The sequence below is a fragment of the Ovis canadensis genome, chromosome 3 (genome assembly GCF_042477335.2).
Source record: "Ovis canadensis isolate MfBH-ARS-UI-01 breed Bighorn chromosome 3, ARS-UI_OviCan_v2, whole genome shotgun sequence".
Lineage (NCBI taxonomy): Eukaryota > Metazoa > Chordata > Mammalia > Artiodactyla > Bovidae > Ovis > Ovis canadensis.
Genome location: NC_091247.1, coordinates 58,826,409 through 58,851,151, shown reverse-complemented (window position 1 = coordinate 58,851,151; position 24,743 = coordinate 58,826,409). Strand labels below are relative to the sequence as shown.

General features: G+C 44.0%; 1 pseudogene; it reads left to right on the top strand.

Annotated features, from left to right (window-relative positions):
- Positions 1-5,204: 5,204 nt before the first annotated feature.
- LOC138438104 (TATA-box-binding protein pseudogene) lies at positions 5,205-6,122 on the top strand (annotated as a pseudogene).
- Positions 6,123-24,743: the final 18,621 nt, after the last annotated feature.

Genomic DNA, 24,743 nt, shown 5'->3' with positions numbered 1-24,743 from the left:
CTTTTTGTTTTGTTTTGTTTTGTGTCAATGATCTGCTCCTATTCGATGAATATTTTCTTCTGGAAGAGCAATAGCCAAGTAAATTTAAACCCACTTTTTGGATAGAAATCTGTGAATGACCACAGTTTTTCCAAATAGTTGAAATTAATAGTTGAAATTAAATGGCATTAGATTATTCTTTCCTGACCAGTATTTTCCATTCTGATAATCCCCTTTTTTATGATAAAGATATCAAGTATTCAAGCACTGCTCTTTTGTTGTAGAGAGTAGTGACCTGGAGATCTGATCCCAGAATTCTAGTCTCAGCTATGCCTTCAAGTTGTTACGTGACTTTGGGGAAGTCTCTCAACTTTATTTTCCTCACTACTAAATATAACTAGAAGCACTGGCCTCTAAAATGCCTTGGATAACAAGATGCCATGATATGAAAACTCTTTGCATTCTACAATGTTGTGCATATATATTATAATATTAACTTTAACGTTATTTTGTTGATATGATTTTTTATTTTATATTTTATTATATATTCCCTTGGGACTTTCTGGTGGCTCAGACAGTAAAGAATCTGCTTGCAGTACAAGAGACCCAGGTTCAATCCCTGCATTAGAAATACCCCCTGGAGAAGGGAATGGCAACCCCCTCCAGTATTCTTGCCTGGAGAATTCCAAGGATAGAGAAGCACAGCAGGCCACAATCCATGAGGTCACAATGAGGCACAACTGAGTGACTAAGCGCGCGTGCATGCACACACACACACACACACACATTCCCTTCTCCTGCTCAACCCTCTGCATGTAACCAGTCTCCCCACCCTGCTAGGCCGCTGCCTTACTCAGCCCTGAACCCTCTCTGGGTCCCTACCTTGCCTAGCCTCCTACCTCAGTGGGCCTCAAATAGCGAAGAAGAAGGAAGTGGAGGAGGGAAAGGGCATAGGTGACCCATTTTATTTTAAACTAATGACCGCAACCTCCAGTCCATCCGGTTTCCCTAGTGAATTTCCCACCCTCAGAGATGTCTTTTATACTCTCCGCTCTCTTCTCAAAACTTTTCCTCCCTGGTGCCTCCCATACAGGCCCCCTTTCTCTCAGCTGATGGACCGCAAGTACTTATTTAAAAAAGAAAAGATCAGAGCTAGCTGAGCTACCCAGTCTATGATAATGTATTTAAAACAACCCAAACTGACAGAGACGGTGCCCTCTAAATTTCTGTTTCTAGACTAGGTTTCTCCGTGAGTTCTGGACTCATAACCAATGGCATTTGTTGCTGTTTCCAACTAGAACACCAAAAGGGCACACACTTCTCAGCAATCATCCTTCTCAGTCTTCCCCCATCTCCGCACACAATAACACCATCTTAATTGTTCAAGCCAAAAAATCACTAAAATCACACTTAACTCTCTTCTACATCAGAGCCATCAGTGATTCTTCATGGTTTTACCCCCAAATTATCTCTCCTATTGTCCAATTCTATCTTCGCTCTCACCACCCTGAGCCAAACTAACCCTGGTATTGTTTTGGGTTTATTTGAACGAAACAGGATTAACAGGTCTGAGAAGAGCTGAAAACTGGGAGAAGTCATCACAGGCTCTGAGTTAATGAGTTTAAAACCAGCAACAGGTGTAGCAAGAGATCAAATAATGTCATGGCCATCTAGCACTGCGGACTTCAGAAATGCCCAGCAAATATTTTCTTCCAGAAAGACAAAATCTTACCTGAAAAGAAAGCTGCTAGGTTGAAAAACCAAACTGGGCAGGGAAGTAGCACTGGGGGTAAGGGAAATAAAATGTTCCAAGAGTAGAGAGCAGGGGAAGGTGCCAGATGAAGAACTCAGAAAATTCAGCAACAGCAAAATACAACATCTGAGGTGAGAATACCACCTGCCAGGCAAGACCCACTGGCCTGTAAGAAACAACAGAAAAACTTTTCTGAACCAAGCTCCACTCCGAATGGCAGAGAAATAACCATATCTTGAGCCCTTCACTGTAACAAGAGGAATCCCTCAAGCCATGAAGCCGGAAAAAGTACCCAGGGCATTCCTTCTCCACAGAAATATCGTCACAGTAGTCCAGGTCAACACATTCCATTTAAATTTTGGAAAGGAGGAGGAGAATATGATCTAGCCGTACAGAGTGTTACAAGAGAAAAATGAGCTAAAATACTTTGACATGAAGACACCAAAAAAAAAAAAAAAAGCAAACACAAAGCAGATTAAAAACTCTAATGTAATACTTTGAACAAGGCTGAAAGAGATTAAGAAAACAGTTAAAACTTTAAGAGAAGTTAGAATGGACTTCCCTGGAGGTCCAGTGGCCAAGACTCCCTGCTCATGATGCAGGGAGCCTGGATTCAATCCCAGGTCAGGGAACTATCCCCACATGCCACAATTAAGACCCTGCACAGTCAAATTAGTTTTTTTTTTTTTTTTAAGAAAAAGCAAAAAGGGCACAAAACAGAAAAAGAACTCTGGAATAAAATGGCCAGTTATGCAACTGAAAAAGACAGTAGTCAATTTCAAGAAAAATAAAATATAATGCAGTAATGAAAAGGCAATTCTAATTGTTAGTCAGAAACATTCATTCAGCATTCACTGAGCATCAGATTAGAGCCAGACATGGTTACTAAATAATAACCTTGACAGATAATGGGGTGGGGGGTGGGTTGGGCGGGAAATAGTAAAAGAAAACAAAATCAAGTCCTTAAAAGGAATACAAGAGAATATAGGCACCATAGAAAGCACAGGGTAGGAAGGAGAATAATGAAGATATTTCAACAAAAGTAAATTTACGCCTTGCAAGAAGGTGATAAAAGATGAGCAAAGATGATCCAAATATGAAGCAGGGGACTTCCCTGGTGGTCCAGCTGTTAAGAATCTTCCTTCCAAACCAGGAGATGTAGGCTCCATCCTTGGTTAGGCAACGAAGACCCACATGCCTCAACTGACCCCTCACACACACCCCCAGCAATGGATGCAGGGGCACTCAGTGACTTAGCTGACTCCTCTGGGAGTATAATGCATGGCCCTCTGCAGACAAGGAACAGGCCGAAGGAAAGGACAACTCTCAAAGGCAGGGTGGATGTCCAAATCAAATCAATATACCACAGATCGCCTGGAGAACAGAGTCCCTGATAACAAGGGACTCCAAATGGTCCCCAGGTCCTGGCAAATATTGAACATCCTTGTATACCTCACGCCCACAACTACCACAAAGAGAGCTGCAATACTCCCACCATTTTGCTTGGAAGAGACTGAAGAAAGCTGAGGCTCTGAGAAACGGATTTGTCCAGGGTTACTCTGGAGCCCAGTCGTCTCTCCTTCCAGGACCGAGGTTTGAAACACCCTACCCGCCTTTTAGGGAGCTGGAATCCAGGAGAAGCCTACCGGGTGGGGTTGGGGGCATGCGGTACATAGGTGCTGTCTGGAGGGGCCAAGGGTGAGAAACTGCATTTACCATAGATCTTGAAGGGAAGCAGGGAGTCCCAGCCTCAGGGCATATGAGAGAATATGCAGGTGATGGTGGGCACAGGCTTCTCTTGAAAAATGAGGTTATTGTCCTGGTCTGATAGGAGAGGGGGTAGTGAGTGAGTGGTTTCTAGGCAGAAAAGGAGGGCGTTGAAATGGGTGATCTCAAAGGCTCCCCTCCATTTGGGAGAATGGAGCTCAGCGGCAGGCTCTGCCGCAAGGGGGCCTCTTCTCTCACCTGGAGCGGCCTGAACCCAGCACCTGTGAGCTCCTGCACAGGCCTGCTTGTCTTGCCCTCCCAGGTCTCCCCACCACACTTCACTCCATTTCACTTCCCACCCAAGGTTGCTGGTGAGGTGGGAGCAGGAAGTGAGCCTGAACAGCACCCCTCAGCTGGGCGCAGCCCCACAGCCTTGTTTTCATTGTGTTGCTGTCTTCCTGCTGGATGCAGGGTGCTGCAAGGCCACCTCCTCCTCCATCAATAATCCACGTCAGCTACATCCCAGGTAGGCACACTGCCTTCCAATGAGTGATGAGGAGTCTGGTGTGCTATAGTTCATGGGGTTGCAAACAGTCGGACACAACCGAGCAAATAACACACACACCACCCTGCTTTGTATAATGTAACATTAAGTGGAGTTTTGAGGTTAAGAGAAAGATAGGCATACCAGACCACATGACCTGCCTCTTGAGAAACCTGTATGCAGGTCAGGAAGCAACAGTTAGAACTGGACATGGAACAACAGACTGGTTCCAAATAGGAAAAGGAGTACGTCAAGGCTGTATATTGTCACCCTGCTTATTTAACTTCTATGCAGAGTACATCATGAGAAACGCTGGGCTGGAAGAAGCACAAGCTGGAATCAAGATTTCCGGGAGAAATAGCAATAACCTCAGATATGCAGATGACACCACCCTTATGGCAGAAAGTGAAGAACTAAAAAGCCTCTTGATGAAAGTGAAAGAGGAGAGTGAACAAGTTGGCTTAAAGCTCAACATTCAGAAAACGAAGATCATGGCATCTGGTCCCATCACTTCATGGGAAATAGATGGGGAAACAGTGGCTGACTTTATTTTTCTGGGCTCCAGAATCACTGCAGATGGTGACTGCAGCCATGAAATCAAAAGACCCTTACTCCTTGGAAGGAAAGTTACGGCCAACCTAGACAGCGTATTCAAAAGCAGAGACATTACTTTGCCAACAAAGGTCCATCTAGTCAAGGCTATGGTTTTTCCAGTGGTCATGTATGGATGTATCCATATCCAGTCATTATGACCTTCCCTGAGTTCCGAAGGGCAGATGCGAACAGTTGCTAATAGAGTGAAGAGCAGCCAAGAACCCAAAAGAGGCAAGATTAAAGGGACCAGATAAACTCATCAAAAGTAGGAGACCGCCCACCTGAGATGAGATTAAGGGAGTGCAAGCCCACCCCCCGCCACCCACACACACTAACCTTGTCAGACCCCAACAGTATAAAAACCCTCAAGTTCTAGGTTCTCAAGACAGAAGCCTTGGTGCATCTCTCTTTGCGTGGCGAAGTGGTAGAGCTATTCTTTTCTACTTCACCCAAGACTCTTGTCTCCGGGATTTGATTCGACACAGATGTACAGAGGAGCTGAGCTTTCGGTAACAGAAGTCAGTCTCTGAGAAGAGTGTGCTAGACTACCTCTAGGAAAAGACTGAACAGTTTCCTAGGCAATTTCCAGTCTGAAGGTTTTGGTTCACCAGGAAGAAAGTGAACATGATGGATCAGAATGATAGCCTCTCTCTGTTTGACCAGTATCTGGCCTCCCCTCAAGGTGCCATGAGTCCTGGAACCCCTGTCTTCAGTCCAATGATGCATTATGGCACAGGACTGACTCCGCAGCCAGTTCAGAGCACCGACAGTCTGTCTACGTTGGAGGAGGAGCAGCAGCAGGCGACGGTGGCAACAGGTCAGCTTTCGAAGACGTCCCAGCAGGCAACCCAGGAGGCCTCGGACCAGACACCGCAGCTCTTCGACTCAGAGCCTCTTACGACCGCACCCGTGCTGGGTACCACTCCCCTGTATCCATCCCCCATGACCCCCATAACCCCCGTGACCCCCATGACCCCTGCCATGCCAGCCTCAGAGATCGCTGAGTTGGTACCACAGCTGCACAATATTGTATGCACAGTGAATCTCGGTTGTAAACTTGACCTAAAGAGCATTGCCCTTCTTGCTCGAAATGCTGAATACAATCCCAAGAGGTTTGCTGCTGTAATCATGAGAATAAGAGAGCCCCGGACCACTGCACTGTTATTCAGTTCTGGGAAGATGGTGTGCACAGGAGGCAAGAGTGAAGAACAGGCCAGACTAGCATCAAGAAAATATGCCAGAATCATACAGAAGTTGGGTTTTCCAGCTAAGTTCTTAGACTTCAAGATTCAGAACATGGTGGGGAGCTGTGATGTGAAGTTCCCCATAAGGTTAGAAGCCCTTGTGCTCAGCCACCAACAGTTTGCTAGTTATGAGCCAGAGTTATTTCCTGGTTTAGTCTACAGAATGATCAAACCGAGACTTGTTCTCCTTATTTTTGTTTCTGGAAAAGTTGTGTTAGCAGGTGCTAAAGTCAGAGGTGAAATTTATGAAGCCTTTAATAACATCTACTCTATTCTAAAGGGTTTCAGGAGGACATCGTAATGGCTGTCATGTGCTCCTGCCTCCTCCACCCACTTTTTTTTTTTAACCAATCGGTTTTAGTGTATTTGTTGTGTTGTGGACGGTCCCATGTAGTGAGAGGTTGGACTTGAGGTTGTAAATCACAGTTCCAATTGAAGCTCTCCTGCACGTGTACCCCATAAGGGTGCCAAGAACGGGTATTATTTCTGCAGGAAGAACACCAAAAGTGTTACCATAAGTTGTTGAAACTGGGTTAGTAATCGGGCAGTAATGTCTGTTTATTTAGATTTAGATTTCAAACATTTCATGCTTTTTTTAAAAAGTTTTTAAAAATCCTTTCATTTTATTGATTGATTTTGGCTGTGCTGGGTCTTTGTTGCTATGCACAGGTTTGCTTGAGTTGTGGTGTGCGGGCTTCTCCTTGCTGTGGCTTCTCTTGTTTCAGAGCATGGACTCTTAGGTCACTCAGGCTCTGTAGTTTTGACTCCCAAGCTTAGTTGCCCTGAGACATATGTGGAATCTTCCTGAATCACTGATCAACTCCTGTGCCTTGGCAGATTCTTAATCACTGCACCACCAGAGAAGTCCACTTACTACTTTGGACAAGTTGGTTTAAGGGACAAAACTTTGTGTTAAGGCACCTCAACAACTGATTAGACTTTGTTTAATTTCTTCCCCATAATCCAGAGTTTTGTTTTGTTTTCTACCAGGAAAAGAAAAATCTGTTTTGAAAGGTGTTGTTTTCTAATTGGTAACTCTTAAGGATTATGTTTCTACCAGATACATTCGCCTTTTCAGTATTTCAGGACAAAAAAGAACGTTTGCATTCGTATTAATGAATTCAAATGGCTGCACATATCTTTCTTCAGAGTACTATGTAGAATAAATGCTGTTTATAAGAGTGTTAAGAAACAAACAAACAAACAAAGCCCAAAATTGAGTCCCTTGGGCTAAGCCCCATTATGATTAGTTTAGGCCCCTCCCAGGAGTAGAATTTTAAACCAATCAATCTAGAATTACCCAATCAACTCCTGCGATGTAATCTGCCTAAAGCCCCCTGCCTTTCTCTAAGGGAGGTGACTTTGCCTAAAATAATCCAATCTTAACTTCCTCTTCCCATCTTCCTTCTGTCTATGAAAGCCTTCCATTTTGTTCAGGTCCTCAGCGTTCTTTTCTATTTGTTAGAAGGGATAACTGCCAGACTATCAAATAAAGCCAATTAGATCTTCCAGTTTACCCGGTTGAATTTTGTTTTTTAATGTTACAAAAGCAGCACCACAGAACAGTGAGGAAGATAGATTTTTTAATAAATGGTGTTGAAAAAATATGATATCTGCAAGGGAGAACTAATGACATAGAATGCCTGCCTCAGAGCTTGGACAAAAATCAATTCCAACTGAATCATGTATCCATGAAGCTTTTTACAAGACATCCTGTGAGAATATATCTTTATGATCTATGGCAATGGTTTTCAGTCTGGGCCAATATTGCTCCTCAGGAGATATTTGACAATGTCTGGAGACTTGTTTTGGTTGTTAAAACTGGGGGCGGCGGGGGGGGGGGGGCGGTGGTGGCGGTGGTGGGTAGGGACTTCCTGGTGGTCCAGGGAAGTTAGTTACATAGAACTGAGTGAACTGGTAAATATGGTTATAATTTTTATGGCTTCTATCTAAAAAATTACTGGTTTAAATCTGTGTTTTCCAAGACTAAGGAAAATCTCCCCCTTAAGCTAATTATGACTTACAATAATTTGGTAAATTATACCTTTGTAAGAAGAATTGAAACATTTATCTTTTTCTATCTGGTTGATCCTGCAAGCAACATTTGCCTGTCTCAAAGGTTAAGCCATGTGTAAGTTGTGTACCACCTTGACAATGAAACTATGGATAGCTCATTAAATCAGTTATGACTCCTTTGGTTGCTTGACTATTGCAACTGGATTTCAACTAGTTATACTAATCATTGTTTTAATTTGTTCTTTGTTTTCAAACTGTTTGTGCTTCGTGCCTCCCTGCTGCACTTTGTCAATGGTACTGGCCGCATCACTTAGATCTGGTCTAATTTATAAGACTGTTGTCTCGTGTAATACCCAGTGTGTAACCAGGCTTCCAACAAAGCTTAAATGACTAAAAATATAACATAAAATAAATGCAACAGTTTCATTCTAGGTATGGGAAGAAGCGACAAGGGAAAATGTCTGCTGGTCGTAATTAGGCACAAGATACAGAGGATCTTTCATTACGCCTGGGGTCTAATCCAAAATTTAGCACCTGGAGTGGCATATCAAGAGCTTTCACCCAATCTGGGATGAGCCTCCCAGCACCGTGAGACGAAATTTGATCATGAACTGTCTCCCAAATATTGATCAAATTTCCAGCCAAGAGGGGAGAATCTGAGAAATGGAATACTTCCTGCCTTGTCAATCATCAGCAATTTCAGCCCTCCAGTGGGAGTGGATGAGCCCTGAGAAAACAGAAGAAGGAGAATACCTGCCACCAGGCAGTCATCAGATTGCAGCCACTACCTATGGTGAACCCTGAGGAAATTCAGGGTATGAAAATACAGGATTACAGGCCCCAGACAGCTGAGGTACATATCAAGGAAATAATTTTAATGAGCCCTGACTCTTGCATCTTCCCATACATAGAAAAGCACATAATTCCTTAACATGAGATGCTGCCTCCTGGCTTATATGTCCAATATTTCCAAGTCTACAGGGTAGACACATTCCAAATAGGAACAGAAGAAGACAAATATCAACAACTGGAACACCGATAGCAGACACTCTTGGACGGATCCATCTGATAAAGCAGTTAGAACAGTCATCACCCCCATTTTCCAAGACTGTGGAATGGACCTTGACAATGGGGAACTGCAGCAGGGAAGAGCCAATTCTGACTTCTGACTCCCCGATGGATCTGTTTCTTTGACTTTAACCTTTGTTTTTGCTGCTTTTGTTATTATAATCATACATAATGGCCTGTGTCAGGGAATCCTGCCCCTCTACTGGGCTGTTAAAGTGCCTTTGTTAGAATCTGACCCAGCCCACCTGTGAAACTGGCACCCAGACCTGGGTAAGATGGCTAATTTGAGACATTAGTCTGCCATCCTCTCAGTCAGCTGGCTTTCTGAATAAAGTTGTATTATTTGCCTAAACACCTCGTCTCTCAGCTAATTCTGTAACATGCAGAGTTCCCAGGTTTGGAGAGCCTTTCTATCCCCCATTTCTTGTAGGCAAGTCTCCAGCCTCCACGGCCTTGCTTGAGTTCCAAAAGGTGGATTTGAAACGTAGATAAATTAAAAGACGCTTGCTCCTTGGAAGAAAAGCTATGACAAACCTAGTTCAGACAAACCTAGACAGCGTGTTAAAAAGAAGAGACATTACTTTGCCGACAAAGGTCCATCTACTCAAAGCTATGGTTTTTCCAGTAGTCATGTATAGATGTGAGAATTAGACCATAAAGAAAGCTAAGCACCGAAAAATTGATGCTTTTGAAGCATCAATTGTGGTGTTGAAGAAGACTCTTGAGAGTCCTTTGGACTCCAAGGAGATCCAACGAATCAATCCTAAAGGAAATCAGGAAAGGAAAACTTTCCTTCCAAGGAGTAAGCGTCTTTTAATTTCATGGCTGCAGTCACCATCTGCAGTGATTTTGGAGCCCAAGAAAATAAAGTCTGACACTGTTTCCCCATCTATTTCCCAGGATGTGATGGGACCAGATGCCATGATCTTCGTTTTCTGAATGTTGAGCTTTAAGCCAACTTGTTCACTCTCCTCTTTCAATTTCATCAAGAGGCTTTTTAGTTCCTCTTCACTTTCTGCCATAAGAGTGGTATCATCTGCCTCTCTGAGGTTATTGATATTTCTCCCAGCAATCTTGATTCCAGCTTGTGCTTCTTCCAGTCCAGCGTTTCTCATGATGTACTCTGCATAGAAGTTAAATAAGCAGGGTGACAATATACAGGCTTGACATAGTCCTTTTCTTATTTGGAACCAGTCTGTTGTTCCATGTCCAGTTCTAACTGTTGCTTCCTCACCTGCATACAGGTTTCTCAAGAGGCAGGTCAGGTGGTCTGGGATTCCCATCTCTTTCAGAATTTTTCACGGTTTATTGTGATCCACACAAAGGCTTTGGTATAGTCAATAAAGCAGAAATAGATGTTTTTTTCTGGAACTCTCTTGCTTTTTCGATGATCCAGTGGATGTTGGCAAATTATCTCTGGTTCTGCTGCCTTTTCTAAAACCAGCTTGAACATCTGGAAGTTCACGGTTCACATATTGCTGAAGCCTGGCTTGGAGAATTTTGAGCATTACTTTACTAGCATGTGAGACGAGTGCAATTGTGCAGTAGTTTGAGCATTCTTTGGCATTGCCTTTCTTTGGGATTGGAATGAAAACTGACCTAGTCTAGTCCTGTGGCCACTGCTGAGTTTTTCAAACTTGCTGGCATGATACTTTCACAGCATCATGTTTTAGGATTTGAAAGAGAGCAACTGGAATTCCATCACCTCCACTAGCTTTGTTCATAGTGATGCTTCCCAAGGCCCACATGACTTCTCATTCCAGGATGTTTGGCTCTAGGTGAGTGATCACACCATCATGATTATCTGGGTCGTGAAGATCTTTTCTGTACAGTTCTTCTGTGTATTCTTGCCACCTCTTCTTAATATTTTCTGCTTCTGTTAGGTCCATACCATTTCTGTCCTTTATTGACCCCATCTTTGCATGAAATTTTCCCTTGGTATCTCTAACTTTTTTGAAGAGATTTCTAGTCTTTCCCATTCTGTTGTTTTCCTCTATTTCTTTGCACTGATCACTTTGCACTTGAGAAGGCTTTCTTGTCTCTCCTTGCTCTTCTTTGGAACTCTGCATTCAGATGCTTATATGTTTTCTTTTCTCCTTTGCTTTTTGCTTGTCTTCTTTTCACAGCTATTTGTAAGGCCTCCCCAGACAGCCATTTTGCTTTTTTGCATTTCTTTCCATGGGGATGGTCTTGCTCCCTGTCTCCTGCCCAGTGTCATGAACCTCCATCCATGGTTCATCAGGCACTCTATCAGATCTAGTCCCTTAAATCTATTTCTCACTTCCACTGTATAATCATAAGGGATTTGATTTAGGTCATACCTGAATGGTCTAGTGGTTTTCCCTAGTTTCTTCAATTAAATCTGAATTTGGCAATAAGGAGTTCATGATCTGAGCCACAGTCAGCTCCTGGTCTTGTTTTTGTTGACTGTATAGAGCTTCTCCATCTTTGGCTGCAAAGAATATAATCAATGTGATTTCAGTCAGGGAAATCCATAATCAAGGGAGGAACAGCCAAAAAAACACCTGAGGCAAGATTAAAGGAACCACAGAAACACATCAAGATTAGGAAACCACCCACCTGAGATGAGATTAAGGGATACAAGCCCTGCTCACACCCTATTCTCAGAGACCCCAGCTTTGACCTGGTGTTATAATAACCTTCAAGTTCTCTGGCACATAATTTTTCAAAGCATAAGCCTGATGTATCTCCCTTTGCCTGTCAAAGCAATAACACTATCTTTACCTTACCAAAACTCTGTGTCTGGGATTTGATTTGGTGTGTGTGCTCAATTGTTCAGTTGTGTCCAACTCCTTGTGACTCTGTGATCTGCAACCTGCCAGGCTCCTCTATCCATGGAATTTTCCAGGCAAGAGTGCTGGAGTGGGTTGCCATTTCCTACTCCAGGGGATCTTGCCAACACATTTTATATCTCTTGCATCTCCTGCATTGGCAGGCAGGTTCTTTACCACTGAGCCACCAGGGAAACACCAGTGTACTCGAGGCCAAGCTTAAAGATCCCGCATGTCACAACGAACACCCAATGAAGATCCATGTGCTGCAATTCAGATAGCCAAAGATTAATTAATTTGAAAAACTTGGGGTAGATGTTGCTATTGTCATCTAGCTGGTAAAGAACAGGAATGCTGTCCAACGTTGTATAATGCACAGGACAACGTGTACATCAAAAAGTTACCTAAACTCAAATGTCAGTAGTGCTGAGGTAGAGAAACTCTGGTCTAAGGTTAGGAAATTACATCTTAAATATGACACAAAAAAGTGCTGTTTAATTATTAACTTTAACAACATTACAATTAAGAACTTCTGTCCATCAAAAGATACTTCCAAGAGAATGAAGATGCCAGGCACAGAGTAGGAGATCTCATACACACAGACCCAGCAGAGAACTCGAGAAAATCCAAGAGGTCGAAAATCCAAGAGGTCAATAGATATTAGGAAAGGTACTCAGTATCATTGTGAACATGGAAATACTATTGGTTCTAATTGTTGCAATTTAATACAGAATTTAGAGCCAGACAATTCCAAGTATTAGAAAGAATGTGAAGCACTCAAATGATTCTGGGAGGATTTAACCTCTTGAAAGAACGGCTTGAAAAACAGTGTCTGATAAAAAACAGTGTCCCACAGTGTGGGACTGTGTCTGATAAAACTAAATGTGCCCACCGTGTAGACTGTAACTGCAGAGATTCCTCTACTGGGTATACAGCCGACAGGAATGCAGGCTGAAGTGTATCTAGAGATTATGTAAAAATATACATGACAGTGTTGTTTAAAAATGGCCCTGGACTGGAAACCCTCATGATGGCCATGAATGGATAAATGAACTGTGGTTGTGTATGTACGTATGTATATTTTTTTCATAGAATGGAATTCCATACCGCCATGAAAATGAGTGCACTGTGGTGAAATTCAGAACAAAAGAACTGTCTGTGATATGATTCCATTTATATAAAGTTATAACCAAGAAAAAGTAAAACTATCATAGCTTGAGATTTATACTTGAGTGATAAGCTATAAAGAGCAAGGATGGGGTGACCATAAAAATCACACAGTTGGGGAGTTAAGATTAAGAAAGGAGCCAGGGCATGGCAGTGTTTTATTTACCAACTAAAACTGTAGTTTAATAAACTTCTCCTTTGTAATCATCATGCTGTAGGTTTTTGATGGTGCACATTTCTGTTTGTATGCTATATTTTATGATTTGAGAATGGCTTGCTTTATTTTTAAAATATTTCAAACTAAACTCTTCAAACAGGATAGAATAATAAGGTTTAGATTTGAGACTGTGTCCCAAGTTGATGAGCTTAAGTGTTCCTGAAAGAAAGAAAAAGTGAAAGTCCTGTCCAACTCTTTGCAACCCCAGGGACTATACAGTCCATAGAATTGTTCAGGCCAGAATACTGGAATGGGTAGCCTTTCCCTTCTCCAGGGGATACTCTCAAACCAAGGATCAAACTCAGGTCTCCCACACTGCAGGCAGATTCTTTCCCACAAGGGAAGCCCTAAGTGTTCCTAAATCACCTTAAATGCTATGATTGGATTTCTTTCTCCTAATAGCCTGAAGCTGTGAAATGGTAAGATTCTAAAACCTGAAATCCCCAGACGAAGAGGCGTGGCTTCCTGCTTCCCAGCTTCCCTGCTCCTAGGGGATCTGGCAGAGAAGTTTGAGCTGCGAAGAAGCTGAGATTCTTCTCTTGGAGCTGAGTAAAACCTACCCCTGGCTAGGAATCCCTTCCTGCCTCCCTCCCTTCCTTCCTTCTTTCCTTTTGAGGTACTAGGCAGGCAAAATTCTGCTCTCTGTAGGCCCACAGGTCTACTTACATGACCCCAAAGACTTGTAGGCTCGAGAATTAAGGGTTCTACCCGTGGAAATTTCTCTCAGTAAACTAGTGCATGCATGGTGGTGACTCCAGGTAAAAGGTGAGCCAAATGTGTTGCTTTTTCTTTTTTTTTTTTTTGCACTCCTGTTTGATGGCTGTGGGCATGCTAGCTGGAAGAGGTGGTGGCTTGAGAGGCAAACTGGAGGATGCTGGGTGGGAAGCACGGCTGAGGCAGGTAGGACTCCTTGGATCTGGGCTTCTCAGGGCACCTGGACTTGTGGGGGCGAAGTGTGGAGAGAAGTCAAGGCCCTTCTTCACTCCCATATTCATTCAGCAAGTGTGGGATTAGGCATCTACCTTGGCCCAGGTGGCATGGTGGTAAAGAATCTGCCTGCCAGTGCAGGAGAGACAAAAGACGTGGCTTCAATCACTGGGTCAGAAAAATCCCGTGGAGGAGAAAATGGCAACCTGCTCCAGTATTCTTGCCTGGGAGAGTCCACAGATAGGGGAGCCTGGAGGGCAACAGTCTATGTGGTCACAAAATTCAAAGTTGGACACAACTGAGCATGCACGCACTTAGGTCAGCAAAATTTGATATGAGACAGCAGCGAATGAGGAATCTCTGCTTGCTGAAGTATTTTTTTCTTTTCAAATTTTTGTTGTTGGTAGCTGCACTGGGTCTTCGTTACTCTGCCCAGGCTTTCTTTAGTTGTGGTGAGGAGGGGCTACCCTTCCTGCAGTTCATGGGCTTCTCGTTTGGGGGACTTCTCTCATTGCAGAGCACAGACTCTAGGGCTCAGTGGTTGTTGCTTTCAGCCTTAGCTGCTCCATGGTATGCAAAATTTTCCTGGACCAGGGATGGAACTCTGTCCCCTGCATTGGCAAGCAGATTCTCATCCACTGTGCTACTAGGGAAACCCTTTTTAATTTTAAAAAGGGTTGGTTTTTTTTACTTTTTGGCCACTTTGCACTGTATGTGGGATCTTGGTTCCCGAACAAGGGATCCAACCCGCACCCCCTGCAGTGGGAGCACGTAAGCTCGACTACTGGATGGCCAGGAAATGCCCTTGGTGAGGGGTTTCCATTGGAGGGTGAAGAAGTGAAGTCGCTCAAAGAGTTGGACATGACTTCTCCTAGGATCCATAGTCCAGGAGCTTGACCTAGAGGGTGCCCATGCATCTTCTCTGGCAGGGAGAACGAAGGCTAGAAAGGAGGAACAAGGGGAGGGTTGTCAGAAAGAAACCAGAAACTTCAGATAAGTAAGACGACCAATAGTGGCTGGGCTTTGTAGGCACCCTTGGGGGTTTGGGCTCCCTGGTGGTTCAGACAGTAAAGCATCTGTCTACAGTGCGGGAGACCTGGGTTTGATCCCTGGGTCGGGAAGATCCCCTGGAGAAGGAGATGGCAATCCACTTCAGTACTATTGCCTGGAAAATCCCATGGACAGAGGAGCCTGGAAGGCTACAGTCCATGGGATCGCAAAGAGTCGGACACAACTGAGCGACTTCACTTCACTTCAGTGGATCTGTCTGCAATGTAGGAGACCTGGGTTCAATCCCTGGGTTGGGAAGATCCCCTGGAGAAGGAAATGGCAACCCACTCCAGTACTATTGCCTGGAAAATCCCATGGACGGAGGAGCCTGGTAGGCTACAGTCCATGGGGTCACAAAGAGTCGGACGGGACTGAGTGACTTCACTTTTATCACTTTATCACTTAGGAAAGAAGCATACCCACAGGATTTTAGGCAGAGGAGTGATGGTTTGACCAGGATTACATACATTCAAAGAATTATTTTGCAAGTATTCTGCAAGATAACACATTTGCAGGAGACTTAGAAAATACAGAACAAGGTTCCATATAGTTTACAATTTTTTTTAAGTAGATAAGGTTTTTAGTTGGAGTTTCAATATCAAACTCTCAAAAATTAAGATAATATACAGAGATGTAGAAGGATATAGCAATCATATTTTCATAATTTAAAAAATAATAAGTTTAGACAAACAAAGGTAATTATTCTGGCTGCTGGTTTGGAAACAGACTCATCAAGCAGAAGCTAGAAGGCCAATTAAGAAGGGACACTCTAGTATTCTTGCCTGGAAAATCCCATGGACAGAGGAGCCTAGTGGGCTACAGTCCATAGGGTCGCAAAGAGTCAGGCATGACTTAGCAACTAACACTTTGATGCTCAGGATGGATTTTCTACCTCCAAGTCACCCTTTGAGGAACCGCCTCATTTTGTACTGCTTTGTGTAAACATAAAGACTATTGTTTAAGACAACATCAACAAAGCTGTGATACAGCCGAAATGTGGTCCCGCCCCCTACAGGAGCAGCTTCCATGCAAAGAAATGCTCCCCTCCTGGATGCTTTTTGTGTGTGTGTGGCTCCAAGGGGCACCTCAGGCATGTGTGATCTTAGTTCCCTGACCAGGGATCGAACCCAGGCCCCCAGCATTAGAAGCAGGGGAGCCTTAACCACTGAACTACCGAGGAAGTCCCCAATCCTGCAGAGCAAGCAGGACTTGTAAAGGTGCTGCCTGGTGAGGTAGGGAGCAGCAAATGTCCCCTAGGGTTCTGGTCTGAACCATGGAAGGAAGGATAGGAGTGGAGGGAGATGGAGAGCCTGGAGGCAATTCGAACTCCCCAAACTCCCTACAAGTTCCCTGGGAGAAAAGTGGACTGGAATCTCCAACTCTGAGGGTGAGAGCAATGGGAGGGGAGAGGAAATGATGTGAGCTCTGAGCAGAAGGAAATGTCTTCGAGGGCTTGGTTTTAACCAGATGTGGTATTATTATTATTTATTTAACAAATTTTGCTTCCTACTCTATGGTATAGCCAAGTTTATCTTAATATAGAGCATCCCAACTAAAAACAAAGCCAGAGGACCAGAGATGAGGCAGAGAAGTAGGCTGGAAAGGGATAACCTAGCAGACCATGAAGAAAGGGAGAAGCCGATGGGGGCTGGGGGAAGAGACCAGACGGAGTATAGATTCTATAAAGGCTGTGGGGGTGGGGTGCAGAAAGGGAAAGGCAGGCAGCAGTTGCAGCTGGTACTTGAGACTGAGGAGTAGGTAGAAGTCAGACGTGGGTGGCCTGGGGATGTGTGTGTGTGTGTGTGTGTGTGCCTGTGTGCGTGTGTGCGTGCGCGTGCGCGTGCATGCTCGCTCTGTCAGTCCTGAGTGACTCTTTGTGACCCCATGGACTGTAGCCCACCAGGCTCCTCTGTCCGTGGAGTTTTCCAGGCAAGAATTCTGGAGTGAGTTGCCACTTTCTTCTCCAGGGGACCTTCCTGACCCAGGGATCCAACCGTGTCTCTCACATCTCCTGCATGGGCAGGCAGGTTCTTTACCAGCTGAGCCATGGGACAAAGGACAATTTTAGAGCAGTAAGAAACAGAGGGCCTTGACTGGAGGAGACATCCAGTTGTCCTCTGGTCTGTGGGAATTGGGCCCAGGATGCCCCTGCCCCCATGCTCAGGTCTCTTATATAATGAATGTGACTCAGGCTATGAATACAGTCTGGCTCTGGTATTCGTGATTTCACATTCATAGATACGGAGCACAGCAGAGAGTGCTGGCTGTAATCAGATTGACTTTAAAAAGATTTCTCTGGCTGCTTTTTCCTGGAGAAGGATTCAGGGGTGGGTGAAAAGGGATGGAGGCTCATATGCGGCACTGGTGAAGAGACCAGGGTTAGACTGGGTAGGTGGTAGCCAGGAAGAAGGACTCTAGGTAGCTTCCAGGGGTATGTAGTAGGTAAACTAGGCCAGGCTTGGCAGATGTCACAGTGCACACATTTTCTGTGTATGACTATATCCAAGCCCTATGTAAGCAGGGCCTGCTTTCCCCAGCCCTGTCCCCTCCCACTCACCTCCCAGTGGACAGGTCTGGACCACACCCCTCTCTTACCATTGCTTGTTAAGTCTGTTTATGTTGCATATTTAGGGGGTGTGGTGGGTGACGGTTTAGTCGCTAAGTCATCTGACTGTTTTGTGACCCCATAGACTGCAGCTCGCCAGGCTTCCTTGTCCTTCGCTATTGACATAAGTCAACAGCATGATTAAGTGGCAGCCCGACTCCAGATCCACACCAGCCCAGAGCTGTAACCTGCCTGAAGGCTCTCATATCACACCTGTGCCCTGGGGGTGTGTGTGTGGGGGTGGGGGGAGTGAATCCTTTCAGGGACTTTGCATTCCACCCTCCTTGTGGCTCAGGCAGTAAAGAATGCAGGCAACTTGGGTTTCTACAATTTCCTACAATGCAGGAGATCTCGATTCAATCTCTGGGTTGGGTAGGTCCCCTGGAGAAGGGCATGGCAACCCACTCCAGTATTCTTGCCTGGAGAATCCCATAAACAGAAGAGCCTGGAGGGCTGCAGTCCCTGGAACTGCAGAGTTGGAAATAACTGAGCGACCAACACTTTCACTTTCATCCTTCCACAGTGAGGAAATGACTGGATGCCTCTCTGAAATCACCTCACCAGAATCCAGAATCAGTTTGAACCACGCCCCCCCACAAAAAAAAACTGAAGCCCTCTCCTACAAATTCAAACCCCTCTCAGGTTCTATTTAGGGGAGGAAGTTTTCTTCCTGACCAAGAATGTTTCAGGAGCAGTTCCTTCCCAAGGAGGAACTTCCTTAGCCTGGCAGCCCACCTCTGGGCCAGCACCCTACTGCTGCTGCTGCTCAGTCATGTCCGACTCTGTGCGACCCTAGGGACCGTAGCCTGCCAGGCTCCTCTGTCCATGGGATTCTCCAGGCAAGAATACTGGAGTGGGTTGCCATGCCCTTCTCCAGGGGATCTTCCTGGCAAAGGGATTGAACCTGCAGTCTCTTACATCTCCTGCATGGGCAGGCAGATTCTTTACCACTAGCACAGCTTGGCAGCACCCTACAGTGCCCCACAGACCCAGGTCACTCAGTCAGTGTCTGCAAAATACTGCTACTTTGTTGACCATAGCTAAAAATTAGGAGGACCTAAATTTTCAGGGATCTGATTTTTTTTAAGTGAATTATATATATGTATATATATACATATATATGTGTATATATATATGTATATATATATATGTATATATCGGAGAAGGCATTGGCACCCCACTCCAGTACTCCTGCCTGGAAAATCCCATGGATGGAGGAGCCTGGTAGGCTGCAATCCATGGGGTCGCTGAGGGTTGGACACGACCGAGCAACTTCACTTTCACTTTTCACTTTCATGAATTGGAGAAGGAAATGGCACCCTACTCCAGTACTCCTGCCTGGAGAATCCCAGGGACGGGGGAGCCTGGTGGGCTGCCGTCTATGGGGTCGTACAGAGTTGGACACGACTGAAGTGACTTAGCAGTAGCATACATATATATATATATATGTATATATATTTTAGCATAAGTGCATATATATATATATATATATATATATATATTAGCCTTGCTGGGTCTTGCTGTGCACAGGCTTCTCTCTAGTTGCTGCTGGAGGGCTCTCTAGTTGTAGGGTGTGGGCTTAGTTGCTGCTTGGCATGTGCGATCATAGTTCCACCACCAGGAATCAAACCTGCTTTGGAAGGCAGGTTCTTAACCACTGGACCACCAGGGAAATCCCTGTTTGTCTTTTTAAAGAATCATGGTCCATGTCTGTTCTGTCACCCCAAGAAGATTCCATAAAGATAAGGTACAAATTTTGTGCACTGAAGTAGAAAATGAGTCCGAATACATTGTTTGGGAAGAAAAGCTGAGTTGCAAACCAGAATGCACAGTCTGACCTCCCGCCTGTTTGATCAGAGTTTTAGCCCTCAGGAACACAGTAATATAGAGCATTCCTGGTGGCTCAGACAGTGAAGAATCTGCCTGCAATGTGGGAGACCCAGGTTCAACCCCTGAGTTGAGAAGATCTCCTGAAGAAGAAAATGGCAACCCACTCCAGTATTCTTGCCTGGGAAATCTCATGGACAGAGGAGTCTGGCGAGCCTCAGTCCATGGACACCCCAAAATAGTAATATGTCCAGTAGTTACCTCTGGAGAGAGAAATCAGCTCAGGTTTTTTTTTTAAAGGAATTTTATTCATTTTTATTTATACTGCCAGGAGTCTGCATTGCTGTTCTCGGGCTTTCTCTGCTTGCGGTAAGTGGGGGCTGCACTTTGCTGCAGTGCGCCGGCACCTCATTTGCAGTGGCTTCTCTTGTTGCAGAGCACGGGCTCTAGAGCTCCAGTTTAGTAGTTGTAGCACACAGGTTCAGTTGCCCTTAGTTACCCTGAGGCATGTGGAGTCTTCCCAGACCAGGGATCGATTCTTTACCACTGAGCCACCTGGGAAGCCCGAAATCCACTATTTGATTTTACAGTGTATATTGCTGCTGTGACTTTTTTTTTTTTTAACTTTTAGCACAAATAGGTGTTTATTTTAATTAACTAGAAAGACAAAACACTAACATAAAACAGAGAAAAAGTTCTCAGAATAGACCACCAGTCACACATCAAATGCTGCTAGCCATCATTCCAGCTTCCTAATGAGAATATTAATAGCTGATGGGCACTGACCAGTGTCTCTGCACCCATCACTCTTCCAGTCCTCATAACACCTAGAAGGTTGGTACCAATATTAGAGTAGTGAAGTGAGCAGGCTCTGGATCCTCTGCCTCGGTTCAGTTTTTGGCTCTTCCACTTTCTGGCTGTGTGACCTTAAGTAAGTTATTTAAACTCTAACTCAGTTTCTCATTTGTTAAAAAAAGAAGAAGAAGAAGAATAGGTCTAGACTTTATCACAATAAGTAGAATCTTTCTCTGTTCTTTTACCCCACCTATGAGATTAAAACACACGTGTGTGTGTGTGAGAGAGAAAATGTTTGAGGATCTTTTTTATTTCTTTCTTGGCACATAACACAAGGACTAGCCAGTTCTGTTTTTGTAGAATTTATGAATAATTTGTTTGCCCGATGTTCTCTCTGCTTTCTTAAAATGACTTGACTTTCTATATATTCCCAGGGCTTCCCTGGGGGCTCAGTGGATATTGACATATCCACCTGTCAATGCAGGAGATATGGGTTCAATCCCTGGTCTGAGAAGGTCCCACATGCCTCAGAGCAACTAAGCCTGTGTACCACAACTACTGAGCCTGTGCTCTAGAGCCCGGGAGCTGCAAATACTGAGCCCAGGTGCCTCCATTATAAAGCTCAAGCACCCGAGAGCCCTCGCTCCACAACAAGAGAAGCCACTGCGGTGAGAAGCCCATGCACCACAGCGAATAGTAGCCCCTGCTCGCTGCAACTAGAGAAAGCCCGTACAGCAACAAAGACCCAGCACAGCCAGGAATAAATAAGTGATCTTTTTAATGATATATTCCCAGATCCTCAAACTTACACAGTGTTTTAGGACACATTTTCTTAGTCCATTATATTTTATGATTCTCAGTCTATGTCAAAACCACATGTGTTTTTATTGATGTATAAGTGATTGCCAATGTTGTGACAGTCTCTGCTATACAGCAAAGTGACTCAGTTTTACACATATATACATTTCATTTTTTAATACTCATTTCCATTATGGTTTATCCCAGGAGACTGGGTATAGTTCCTCAGGCTGTTCAGTAGGAGTTTGTTGGTCATTCATTCTAAATGTAATAGTTTGCATCTACCAACCCCAAACTCCCAGTCCATCCCTCTCCCTCCCCACCTCGCCTTGGCAACCACAAGTCTGATCTCTATGTCTGTAGGTCCATTTCTGTTTTGTACCTAGGTTCATTTGTGCCATATTTTAGATTTCACATATAAGTGATGTCATACAGTATTTGTCTCTTTCATGACTTACTTCACTTACTATGATAGTTTCTAGCTGCATCTATATTGCTGCAAATGGCATAATGTTGTTCTTTTTAATAGATGAGCAGTGTTTCATTGTATATATGTAGACAGCTTCTTTTTCCACTCATCTGCTGATGGACAGTTAAGTTGTTTCCATGTCTTGGCTATTGCAAATAGTGCTGCTATGAACATAGGGATACCTGCATCTTTTTGAATGACAGTTTTGTCCACTATATGACCAGGAGTGGGATTACTGGATCATATGGTAATTCTACATTTAGTTTTCTGAGGACCCTCCATACTGCATTGCCTAGTGGCTGCATCAACTACACTCTCACCAACAGTGTCAGAGGATTTCCTTTTCTTCACACCCTCTCCAGCATTTGTTATCCATAAACTTTTAAATGATGGTCGTTCTGACCAGTGTGATGTCTTCTTTGGAGAAATGTCCATTAAGTTCTTCTGCTCATTTTTTGATTGGGGTGTTTGTCTGGAAATCAAGAGCTACATGGTATTGACAGCTACATATATTTTTTAAATCAACATTTTCTATATATATATATAATAAATATTTTCAATATACATATATTTTCAAAACCAATAGCTACATGGTATTTATAGTACATGATTAAAATAATATTATCTCCACTAGAAATTTGACAACCTGATCTTTTCAAAGAAAAAGCATACATTTGTAGCAAAACAATTAACGGAAAGTTTTTCTTCATCTTCCTTGGCAGAGATTCATCCATAGTCAGTATAATGGAAAATTCTAAGACTTGTGACTCTTTTCAACATGAACTTCAGGATTACATCAGAAAGCAGAGAGCCAGAGGATTAAAGCCAGAGGTTTGCTTTAGAAGGGGGACAGAAGACTCTGCATACAGAGAAAATGACCACACAGCACCCAGACCTCCAGTTCTGGAGCAGGGCTTCCCCTTCAGGCAGCCCCACAAGTCCTGTGGTTCCTACAAAAGGCCAAAAACAGTGGAGAGCCACTCGTCCTCACTGTCCAGTAGTCATCACTTGAGACCAAGACTGGAACCTGTAAGTCACTGTCAGAAAAAACATGACCATTTTTTCAATAACTGGTGGTTTCCAAGGCCTCCTGTACAAGGAATGACCACTGGTCCCCACGCCACACAACACAAAGATGAGTCTAGCTGCATCTCAGAGTACCTCACCAGCATCCATCAAAACAGAGATCAAAACAAAGGCTGGAAGAGAAGATCCAGGGAAAAGGAAGGAGGAGGACTCGGTGGCGAGGAGCAGGCAGAGTGGAAGAGGAAGAACCACAAGGATGGAGATTCCTACAAAGAGAACAGGAGGAAGGCCAAGGTGGAGCCAGGCAGCACAGAGAAGTCCAAACACAGAAAGAAGAGCACCCACGACTGGGACATCAGGAAGGAGAGGAGACGGTCCAGTAGAGAGAAGAAGCATCCTGGCAAACACAGCGCCCAAGAGTGGGACTTGTGGGATGAAGCTATCCTTGGCGGTTGTTACTGATGCTGGGGATTTGAGGCCTGGATATTAAATGATTTGGATCCATTGGAAAGACTGGATTACATGGTATTGAAGCAATTCATTGGCCATACTGTTAGAGGAGACACTAACTGAAACAGCCATCCCTGGTCAGGCAAGATAGCAGTCACTTACGTGAGCTGTTTTATAACAGGAGGTCCCAGTAAGAAACCTGGAACAAGCTACCACCAACCAGAAGAACTCGGGAAAGGTCAGAGGACAGAGGAGACTCCAGTCCATGTATTTTACCATCCTCCCTCCAGAGGATCCTTCTCTCTGGATTCCATCTTGGTTGAGTGAACCACATGCTACCAGGAAGTCCCCTGAGGAAGTGATTGGCCAGAGACAATTCAGAAACTCATCCCATCACCGCAGAAGCCCGAGACTGTGAAGCATGTGGCAGAGCAGTCCTCCTGGGTTTCCTGACCTTCCTGCTCACCAGCCAGGTGCCCCTTCCCAATAAAGTCTCTTGCTTTGTCAGCTCAGACAATTCATTTCTGAGTGTTATTCAAGAGCCCAACCTCAGGCCCTAGAAGAGGTCCCATTCCTGCAACAACACTTCAAAGAATATAAAATTAGATCCCCACCTCTGACTCTTTTCAAATATATCAAATATAAAACCCAGTTGGTTTCAAGATATAGATGTAAGCCAGCAAGATGATACCATCCATGCTGCTGTGTCCCTGTCTCAAAGCTGAGACCCAGCGAGGCACCTGAGTCAGCAAGGTCTACATCTGGGAGTCTCCACATGGCAGACCTGATTGGCTGAAAGTTGGATCGACCTCGGGCACCTCTGTTTTCTTGTGGATCTATCTCATCAAACAACATAATGAAGATGTTTTAGAGTACAAAAGAAGTGGGTTGGAATAAACTTTTGAAAGACTGGTATACTATGTTAAGAATATAGATTTTAAGAAATCAATGCTGAAGGATGTACTCCTTATATCAACTTTAAGTTTCTAATCAAAATATTTATTCTTTAGTGATCAGGGTGCTAGAATTAACTAATCCTAGTCTATCATTAAAAGTAAAAAAGGATCCAAATACCATTTTCTTCCAGAGAAGGAAGTAAAAATGAATCCTCTTGCCAGAGTTTCTTCTGACTCCATTTCCTTAAGCTTGAAAGATTATCTTTTGGGTCACTGGTTTGTTGTTGTTGTTGTTTTTAACAGATCAATCTTTTTTTTTTAATTTTTATTTATTTGTGTCAACTACAAATTGACACTTGCCATGGGCACTTGCCATCTACCTCTATAAGAAGTAAATCCTGTTTTGCTGCAGCTGCTGACCTTGAACACTCTCTGAAAGGAGTTCAGGGTGGAGAGCAGAAATGAGGCACTCTGTGCTGGTGTAGGGGTGGGGAAACTACCAGGATAGGTCTTCAGATAGTTAGATATTATCAGGAGCCGAATCTTGCATCTTTCCATATCTAGAAAAGGACTTAAATCCTTCATGGTGATGACTGTTTCTCTTGACTAGCAAAAGCTTCATGAGACTAGTAGAAACATTCTGGAAAAATATGTGCTTGATTGCATGTATTCCCCCTTCAGCAAAAATCATATATATACTCACCTTTTCTTCCTGCCTCTTTGGAGCAGTTTCTCGGAGCTATCTGAGATGCTGTCTCCCGGGCTGCAATCCTCATTTTGCCCCAAATAAAACTTAACCTGCAACTCTGACATTATGCT